General features: G+C 40.8%; 1 protein-coding gene across 3 annotated transcripts in view; it reads right to left on the reverse strand.

The window, feature by feature from the left end:
• P2RY8 (P2Y receptor family member 8) overlaps positions 1–9,069 on the reverse strand; it is a 33,643-nt gene extending 24,574 nt beyond the window's left edge. Inside the window, exon 1 of one of the 3 annotated variants that reach the window (XM_065656521.1) lies at positions 9,036–9,069. The gene's annotated coding sequence lies outside the window, so the exon portion shown is untranslated. Of the gene's footprint in view, positions 1–5,030; positions 5,072–5,166; positions 5,233–9,035 lie in introns of those variants that run through there. The other 2 variants (XM_065656512.1, XM_065656531.1) reach the window with 2 other exon arrangements.
• Positions 9,070–10,229: the final 1,160 nt, after the last annotated feature.

The raw sequence follows: 10,229 nt of genomic DNA on the forward strand, positions 1-10,229 counted from the left end.
TAATGCCTGGCACACTTTTAATTTCTCACCAGTCCTTTGTAAACAAACCTGTATTTTTTTTTTTAAATTTACTAGAAAAGTTTAAGCTGATGATATAAGGTGAGAATGTTTTTCTTTGCTGAGACAGGTGAGGGCAGAGCAGCATTTACAGCTCTTGTAACGTTAGTCTGAACTGTGAAATCGTTGACAGTAGCAAGCTGCAAAACTATGGTTTCTATTTCAAACATGAGGAAGTTGAATCCCCAGATACCCCCACGCTTTTTAGAAGTAGGCAAGGATGTTTCTGAACACCTATTTTTTCTTCTACACTCATGACTACACTAGTCCCAGAGACAAGTTAGAGCAGCCAGAAGAGTAAGCACCACCAAAGAAGCCGATAGTTCTGTAGTACAATTTGTGTCTCTCTGCTCTCCTACTGCTAACTGGCATACGAATAATCTTTGCAATTGCTCCTGTTCTCCGTAAAACAAAGTGGTCCCCAGGCACTGCTGTGAGAGACTTTGAAGTTCACTTTTGCAGCACTGTGGCTGCAAAACTGGGAGGTGCTGAGAATCCACCCCACTCAATGTAAACAGTTTCAAGCTGAGGATAGACCAGCCACCTATGTTATTGATTTCCAGATTGATTATGATCTCTGCCTCTTTCATATGGGGGTTCATGTACCCATTTAAGAGAGCACACAAATATCAGCAGGAATAGAAGTGAGTTGAGCAAAACTATCAGCCTACTGTAATGTTTAAAACTGTGCCATGTCCTGTTAGTTTCTCTGAGAAGTGTTGTTGATGGAAAACTTTTCACTTAAAAATGTGGAAAAAAGCTTTTACGAGTATATATTATTTAAAATCTCAAACATTTAATATACACTGAACCTGAAACAGTCATAAGTTTGAGGCTATTTCATCCACCAAGAACAGGTTTTAAGGTTATGTAACAACACAGAAGAAAATTGCTGAGATTGCTAAAGCCAGACATCTAGCAGGAAATGTAATTCTTCATCTTCTTAGAGGTGCTAATGCTATCTTTATGTCCCATAGAAGAAATGAATGACTGAGAAGGCATGTCTTCATGTGAAAGAGTGGGTTCCAGATATTTTCTTTAACAAGCACGTACAGATTTAGGTCACGAATTTGGCTCATAAAGAGATGTTGTATGCTACGTGTAAAGCAGTGTTTAGTTCATTTTAAGTGCTTGATCCTGCTCCTGCTTAACTCAGTTTCACATTCTTGTACTAGCAGTCAACTTCTGTTAGTTGCAATCATGGATAAGATGCAAACTTTTTGACTGACTATGTATTTCTAATGACCACAACAGCTCTGATCATTGCATTGATTATTTAAGCACTGAATCACTGAGGTCATCAACTTTGCAGAGACTTGTGATTGAGGGGAGGGGAGGATGTCCATTATGAAAATATCTTGTCTTTTCCTTCCTTGTCAAAATACTCACAATACTTACATACCTCAGGAAGGTTACTGCTCTAGCAGCCTGGACAGATAAACAGCTGAAGAGCCTGGGAGCTAGAATTTCTTCAGCAGGTTCCCTTGGTTGCTTTGCTGTTTAACGATCTTACTAGTGAAAAGCTGGAAGTCAACCAGCTGAAGAGAGCAAATCAACCCAGCTGCCAAGAAACTTTACAAGTCACCTGGCTGAAAAATGGACAAGTTCAAGCCCTCCTGTTTCCGTTTGATCTTTGTTGGAACCAATGCCCTCCCAGCAATTTTGCAAAGGCAAAATACTCCATCAGAAAGATTTAGACTCTTATCCTCATTGTTCAATGACTGACACTATGTTCTATGTACAGTGCACTGTTCGAACTCTTGTCCTCAATAACAAAAAAATAATTTGTGGGCATTTTTGTGGCATCCAGTGTTGTAGCATCAAAAAGCTTCAAAAAGAACCACAAACCTTTCATTTGCAGTCTGCCTCTAATATGAAGGTTATTTAACCTCATATTAGAAACAGAAAGGTGAGAAATGGGGGCCCTGAGTGTCCTAGGACTTAATTCCTAAGAGCTTTTGGAATTACATAAAATGTTAATGTTTCAAAGCCACATTTCTGTTGACTATATCTGTATCTGTGAGTACTCAATACTTCTGCAAGGTAGACCCAGGTGTCTTTTAAAAAGCATTTGAAAATGAGGAACTCAGAGTTGGTGTCTCTTTCTGAAAGCTTAACCCCTTTAAGCCAGATCTGAAACAGGATTTCAGGCTCTGTAAGATGGCATCACGTGGGTGAAAGGATGAAGGCACTAATGAAGACTTAGGTGTCTCACAATGGGAGCTGAAATAGTCAGTGAAATGATGAGGTACAGTGTGAAGTCAGCACTCTTCGCGTGCTACACACATACATCATCTGGAGAAGATTATGGATGAGTCTTAGCAACATGAAAACTTGGAAAAAAATCATTGTGAATCTTTGTGAATCTCTGTGAATCTCACAGAACATCTTCTCTTTTGCCAGAAAACTACCGGGAAACCTGAGCCTTGAACGTCTTAGTGAAGTTTCCTTTTATGAAGATTCCCTGTTGCCTTTTCTTTCTGGGGACTGAATATGATTTGCTTTAATCTTTTAAGATGATTGGTAGAAGAGGAACACTTCCCTTCCCTGTCTAAATGATAGAGTAGCGGTTAAGGTCAGGAAATAAATACCTCAAGTTGCCTCCCAAGTCTGACTATGGGACTTATTATCTGAGCAGGAGATTGTTTTAACCACAAAGCTGTTGAGTACTGCCCATATTTCACATCAGAAATGTGCAATAAAAAATTATAGATATGACAACTGAGGAAAAGATGAAAACACTATGCAGGAGGGTGAGATATTCTCTAGCCTAGTGAGAGGGTGAGTAATCTGTAAGGGAGTAGACAGGGCCTGGTCTCTACTCTTTAGATTGGCCTTTGGGGTTATCCAGTGACTACTTAGTATGAAATTGTGTCTTTGAAGGTGAGACTAGAGATCAGGTATTTTTCCTTCTGTCTGAACAATATTTCAGGCATCTACTCCTTTTTTGTCCAATGACCACTGCTTGTTTTTCCAGCTTCGGCTGGCCAGGTGCAAATCAGCCCAGACTGTGGTAGCCAGCATACTAGCCAGCTAGCAAGGAAGGAGCTGGATAAGGCTTTAAATATTTTCCAAAGAGAATGTTGAACGTGCAAGTTCTTTCTCTTAGGAGTGTGCCCTGGAGGAGGAGTTACATTATTTCCTCATGCTTGACTGTGTTTGAAAAGAAAGCATTTATATTTCTAAAGGAGGAATCCTGTTGAACTGACGTGCTTTAAGCATGCTCCTTACTGGCCCTAGGCCAGCTCTCTCAGTCCTGTCAAAATCCAATTGCTCTGTAATTGCAAGTGGATATCTGCTCTATACTTGTCCTTAAGTATCTTAAGTACTGCAGTCTTGTGTTATGAGACGCAACTACTAGGGTATAATTTCCTAGTAGTCAAAGGCTGTATGAGAGTCATCCCCACTTGGAGGTGAAGCTCTGAAGTTCCACCCCACTTCCATTTCAGGCATTTCTCATGTATCCATTTCTCATGGAGATACCCTTTTCTCAGCATCACACAAGGCATAACCTAATTTCCTAGGACATCACTCAGCCACCAAAATCGCAAGGTTACTTTGTTGTTTCCTGCAGTCCAACTGCTTAGTTAGCTTGTGTCCTCCAGCTGCAAATACATCACGCCTGACCAGGCAGTCAGGCAACAGTCTCCCTCTGAATGGACTGTTGATTGATTTTTTTTGTGTGTGCTGAATTATTCCTCTGTAATGTAATTATTCTTCTGTAATCTTAGATGACTGAAGGCTATACCATAGTCCACATGCACAAAGAAGCTGTTACTAGATAAAGAGTATGTCAATATTAGTAAATTAAATGCTGTCAGAACCTAGGCTTAGGCCATGAAATTCACTTTCTTGGGCTGTTACAGTTCTGACACAGTTTTGATTCCCTCCCTCAAGCAACTCTGGGCCACACACAACCATCTTGTGTAGTTTAGGAGTTATCATAGACCAAAGACCATTCCCAAAAAAGAGTTCGGATGCAGCCACTGTATTTCAGAGGCTGAGAACAGTTGCTATTACAGATGTGTCAAATAAGCTAAAGACCAGACTATGATGAATCCTAGCAAATGGATGTAACGCAAAATTAGTTGGGTAAAAACGTATTTTCTGTCTGGACCACTAGAGGGTGCAGACAAACCTACTTTGACCTGAAGCATATTTTTCCATTACTGAGACCTGGATATTTAAGGTTTTTCTCTAGACTCTTTGAGGAAAATCGCTGAAGGATTGCATCATACTGTCCTCCACAACTCACTTATATAGAATCTCAGAGTCATAGAATAGTTTGGGTTGGAAGGGACCTTCAAAGGTCATCTAGTCCAACCCCCTGCAACGAGCAGGGACATCTTCAACTAGATCAGGTTGCTCAGAGCCCCGTCCAGCCTGGCCTGGAATGTCTCCAGGGATGGGGCATCTACCAGCTCTCTGGGCAGCCTGTTCCAGTGTTTCACCACCCTCATTGTAAAACATTTCTTCCTCATGTCTAGCCTGAATCTCCTCTCTTTTAGTTTGCTATATCATCTGTATCCTGTAACCCAAAGTCCATCTTTCTGCCCTTAAACACTGTCCAGACACTGCCCTCTGTCCTTGTCTACCTCAATTTCATATTACCAGTTTTCATCTTTCTTTTTCTTTTGCCTCACCATTTCTGTTTCTGCTTATCTACAGTTTCCTACCACCTCTTGCCACGACCCTGTGCTCCAGGAAGATTTTCCTTTGATCCCTGCACTGCCTGACTGTAATAAGATGAAGTAATAAAAGCACAAAGCCTTCATCTGCTGAACTGTTGTCGCCAACAAATAGGGTCTACTCAGTGTACCCAGGATTGTGGAAGAACAGCATTTCTATTGGGCACGATTGAGAGAGTCCCAAAGGCTGATCGTATTTTTGAGAAGTTGTGGGGGAAAAAAAGAAAGAAAAAAAGAGAAAGAAAGATTCTTTACAAGATCATTCCTTTCTTGGTGCTTACTCACTTGCTCAAAGAAGAGGCTTGTGTTCCTGAATATTCCCTTATTGCCTCAGCAATTGCCTCATACAGCTAAACTCTGCATGTAACATCCTGTCAAAGAAAATGCAAAACTTTTCATCTTAAATGTTGATCAGACTTACAGGCAGCTCCCTAAGGAATTTGTCTCGCCATGGTCATCGCTGATGTTTCCGTGCTGTAGCAGATCAGATTTCCTCTATGAGTAAGAGCTTCAGAAATGACCAAAGAAAATATCTTTTAAGAATCAGTTGTTACAAACAATTTTTTTTAAAAGGAGCACATCTACAGATAATACTGAACAGTGGCAAGCACTGATAACACTGCCTATCATAGCTTTAAAATACAGTTCACTAGCTGTAAAATGTACCTGTGCAGGATTAATAAAGATGTATAAAATCCACATCTGAAGATGAAGAGAAGGTAAAAGAGCACATACTTTTTGGTGACTTGATATTTTCTTATTTTTGCAGATCTAAGTCAGGTGCAGTGTATCTGGTAGTATGTAACTCTAGCTACTTCATCATGACCATACTGGTGTGTAATTTCTGTTGTTATTTCAAGGCTTAAACAGCAGTTGGGAGAGTGAGGATGTGAGGGTAAAATTATTTCCAACTCATGAGCTGCTGAGCCTGAATTCCTCATGCAGTAGTGTGAAAATGTGACAAAAATGTGCAGCTGTTGATGAACAAGCTTATAGATGCCTTGCCCCAGCATGAACAACTCTTGGACCCTCATCAATCTGTGTGCAAAAAGACAGAATCTCTCTGTTACGATACGAATGTGATCAAAAATCCAGCATTTAAAAAAAATGAGCAGTTGAATGAGGTGAATATAGATCTCTCCCTCTCTGTCTCAGTATTTAGCTTTAGTTGAAAAATGAAATGAAAAATAAGACTACTAATGGAAAATTTCAGTAAGGATGGAAGGCGGCTGATCAAAAATATCTGAAAAGAGACCAGATCAGACTGACATTACCAGATTCAAAGGATGTAGAAGATGAAACCTGTGGGATATTTTTTATCAATTAGCACCTAAATTTAGACAAAAATTGGTTTATATTACCCATTTCAAACCTAATTTAAAATAGCAACACTGACTCTCAGGCTGAGCCCCTCTCAGGATTTCTGTGTAGAAATAGTAAGTCCAGGAGGAACACCAGCTTGACCTTCTTATTTGAGAACTGTCAGTAAGAGTAAACAAGCCCCAAAAACAGTCCCAAAGACATTTACTTATAAAACGTGCTCATTTCACTCATGAAGTTTTGAGGCAGTAGTCAAGGGCCAAACACTCTCATTTCTATAAAGTCATTTTTCAGAGGACAGGTCCATTTTCAGGCTCTTTTTGCACACTGTGAAAATTGTGAGAACAGTGTCAGTAAATGGGTCTGATAAGAAAAACCTCTTTCTGTCCATTTGGAGGCTTTGCAAACTTTGGTTGTCAGTGATGAAGTCCTCTGGACTTCTGCTTCAAAACAACTTTTTATCTGGAAATTATACAAATATGAAGTAAAGCTGTTAGGTGGCAATTCGTGCACAGAACACCATCACATCTTTAAACACATCGACAAACAATCTTAGTGTTTCTTCATTGTTGAGCAGGACAGAGCGAGTTCACCACAGGATAATTCTTGAGGCTGGGTTGTGGGCTGCCGGGTTTGTCCCCTCTAGCCACTTGGGCAGAACACAGCAGTTACTGGGGGAGACCACATTTACCATATGAGGAATGGTTTTTCTACGGCTTGTTTCTTTTCCATCCCATTATGCCATGACATAAAATGTACACCTCCCTCTGACAGAGAGCTGAGGAGTACACTCTTTTCCCACACCAAAGAAAGATACTCATGCTGAAAGAAAGTGCTGAGGGCAAACATCTAAAATCACTTAAGCTGGTCTTCTCTGCACTTGCAGTCATCAGTGAGAGCAAAATTGTCTGCACAGGCAGATGCATCTGAGTTGAACCCAAACCCACCCTGAAAGACAGAAGGTGAATCATAGAATCATAGAATCATTTTGGTTGGAAGAGACACTCGAGATCATTGAGTCCAACCATAACATAACTCTAACATTAAACCATGTCCCTAAGAACCTCACCTATATGTCTTTTAAACATGTTCAGGGATGGTGACTCTACCAAATCCCTGGGCAGCCTGTTCCAGTGCTTCACAACAGTTTCTGTGAAGAAATGTTTCCTAATATCCAATCTGAACCTCCCCTGGTGCAACCGGAGGCCATTTGCAATAAATGTACGTGAAGGGATGCTAAAAACTGAAGGCAGAATCAATGGGTAAGCTGCTGGTTGGTGACAGGGGAGGTCTGGGTTCAGTTTGCTCTTCCCACACAAAGCTGCTGAGTTCTGTTGCTTGAGCTGTGTCTATGCAGTAACTGGGAAACGTGACTGCAGGATGGGTAGGCACACCTCAGCCAGCTTTCATCTAGCAAGCTGTAGCATAGGCTGCACATATTTAGCAGCTAAGACCACACAGATCTGTAAGGAATAGCAAACTGCTTAGCATCAATACTCAAACTGAGAAAACTGAGGCTGGTGCAAGTGTTCCTACCCATGCCATAGCATCTTCCCTAGCAGAGTGGTGACATCTCTCTAGGCATGTCTAAACTGATGTACAGCTGTTTGCAAGGGAAGACCTGGGATTCTTGATCAGACTGCCTGTGCTGGGAAGCTGCGAAAACCAGGACGTAAGTCTGGCTTCAACTGGGATTCACTCAAGTTCCTCAACTGTAGATGACAGTGACAAAACTTCTGTGGCTCAGAGTCTTTTTAGAGGGAAATTCAATACAGAGGTCCAGGTGCTACTGTAGTAGCAAGCTCACAAGTAAGATGAAGGTGATTTGGGAATCCACTCCAAACACTGATGGGACTTAACGAATGCTTTTGAAAACCTCAGTTAGATTCTCCCAGCCACTACATATAAAATCTAGAAAGTGTTTATACTAAACACTGAGCGCAGTCAAGGAGCCAATGTCCAAACATTAAAACAGATTACAAGCAAAAACTTTTAAAAAAGAAAAAAAGAAAAAATAAAAAAAGCAAATGCCAAAAACCTGAATCTCCAGTGTGAAACTTCACTCAGGGATCCTCAAGGCACGTACAATTTCACTTGCTGTAGAGCAACTTGATGACAGCACTTTATTACAATAACTTCCCTACAAATGGCTGTTTTATACTTGTTTCTGAACTATTTAAAAAAAACTTTACACAAATAGTCTCTCTCTCTGCCTATTAAGAGACAGCAAATGCAGTATGCAAGAGTGCACTGTGTTACGAGACTTCCTTCTGGTGCCCGTCTGTCTGAGTTCAGTTTTTATGCATCAAAAGACTCCAATGAAATTAAATTGTTTTATGATATGGTTCCACAGTCACTTCTGTGTATATGTTTGGTTGCTGCAAACCTCAGGAACAGTCTCAGGATGACTACAATACGTGACTCTGCAATAGCTAAAGATAGATATCGGGTCCAGATTTACAAATAAAACTGGTCCAAAACTATCTGGCTGCTGGTCTTGCCTTTTTTTTTTTTTCCCCAGTATGTAGAAGGTCATTCTTCCTGATTTTAAAAATACCATTGAAGACACACTATGATTTTTACTACTCTCCTTACTAAAGCAAACTGTACACCTGAGAATCCCTTATTTTGATAGCGACTTGTGCAGAGTGAACTCTTTACAACTGGCGGTAAGGGTTTTCTTTCTCTTTTACTGCAGTATTTGCTGTAATAATTCTGACTTCTGACTATGTGTAATATAACTTCTTCATTATCATTGCTCTATTATTAGCCCATACAGTTCTTTCATTATTTCTGCAGCTCACAGTCATCTGGCACAAAGACACATGTACTTCTTGAATTGCAATGAACTTTGTTCTCTCTTCAGATGTAAATAATAGGAGGGAGAACAAATCGGTCTTAATCAGGTCTGACTCCACTGAAAAACAATTTTGAATAAACAATCAAGAAGTGAAAAGCTGTACTCCTTACCTGGTCTGGGATGTACAGTGCACCTTGAAAGCCTCTTAAATGACAGAGAAGAATTATAAATAGTTGAAAGTTTGTACTCATCCAACCACAGGGCTCAGGAAATGACCGTGTATTTTGCAACGATTAACTCCTTCCTCACTTCTAATGTCTTCGCTTTTTCAAGTACAGTAAAAAAATCCATCTTACCCTTCCACTGCAGTTTGGCAACTAATGCCATGCCCTATACATGATTTCTGTTTCACACTGAGAATACGCAGGTGGCCAGAGGAGATTACTCTGATCACCTCCATGGAAGAGAGAATTTACAGTGTCTTCTGCATAACTGTGACCAAGTACATTTTACTGTTGAGTGAAGCTTATGTGATGAAGTGCAGAAATGACTAAGTAAGGGTTTGAGTGCCTGAGTCTCATTTTTAGAAGAAGGTTAGAGCAATAGTCTCAACATTACTGCAGTGTTGTAGTGCACAACAGAGCAAGAAAGGAAAGCAAAAAAAAGAAAGTTATTTTAAAGGAGCAGCATCCATTGCAGTCTGGACAGGCATTTGCTGTACAGATGGTGTATGACACTTTTGTGCACAGAGGTTCTCTAGGTGAAAGTCAGGCATGCTGGAACATCAGGAGTTAGGTTCTCTGCACATGAAAACCTTCTGCCCCTAAAAGCCTGTTTCCCTTGGCTGAATGTACCCGTTGGACTGAAAGGCATTTCTGAGCCTGAGCACTATATATAGTCATTAGCCTGAAAGCTAGAAAAGGCCAGTTCCACACAAGAGCGCAGGCAGGAACACAGGCTACCTTTGGGGAGCGGGCACCTCCACACTGAACTCAAGGTGGCACCTGGGCTTTCTGTGTGCAGGTGAAGGGGGGGATCAGCACCCAAAGTGGATTCCCCACACCAAAACAGCAGGCCGAGAAAGAAAACACCTCCAACAATGCAGATTGTAACACTGAAGCCAAACCTGCGTTTTGCACCTTTCTCCTTTTTTTGTGATTTAGGAAACAAGTGCTGGACATATGTGCACATGCCCTTTCCACAGCCTTGAAGTTTCTTTGCCTAGGCATGTGTATGTTTTATTTTAAAAACCTTAAAGGGGAGGGAAGTGTCACTCCCTGCATGTGGGACATTGGTAGAGGAAGAGAGAATAGAAATGTCACCAACATGCACTTCTATATGACAGCTTCATAGCTCAAGCATCC

This window comes from Caloenas nicobarica, chromosome 1 (genome assembly GCF_036013445.1).
Source record: "Caloenas nicobarica isolate bCalNic1 chromosome 1, bCalNic1.hap1, whole genome shotgun sequence".
Classification (NCBI taxonomy): domain Eukaryota; kingdom Metazoa; phylum Chordata; class Aves; order Columbiformes; family Columbidae; genus Caloenas; species Caloenas nicobarica.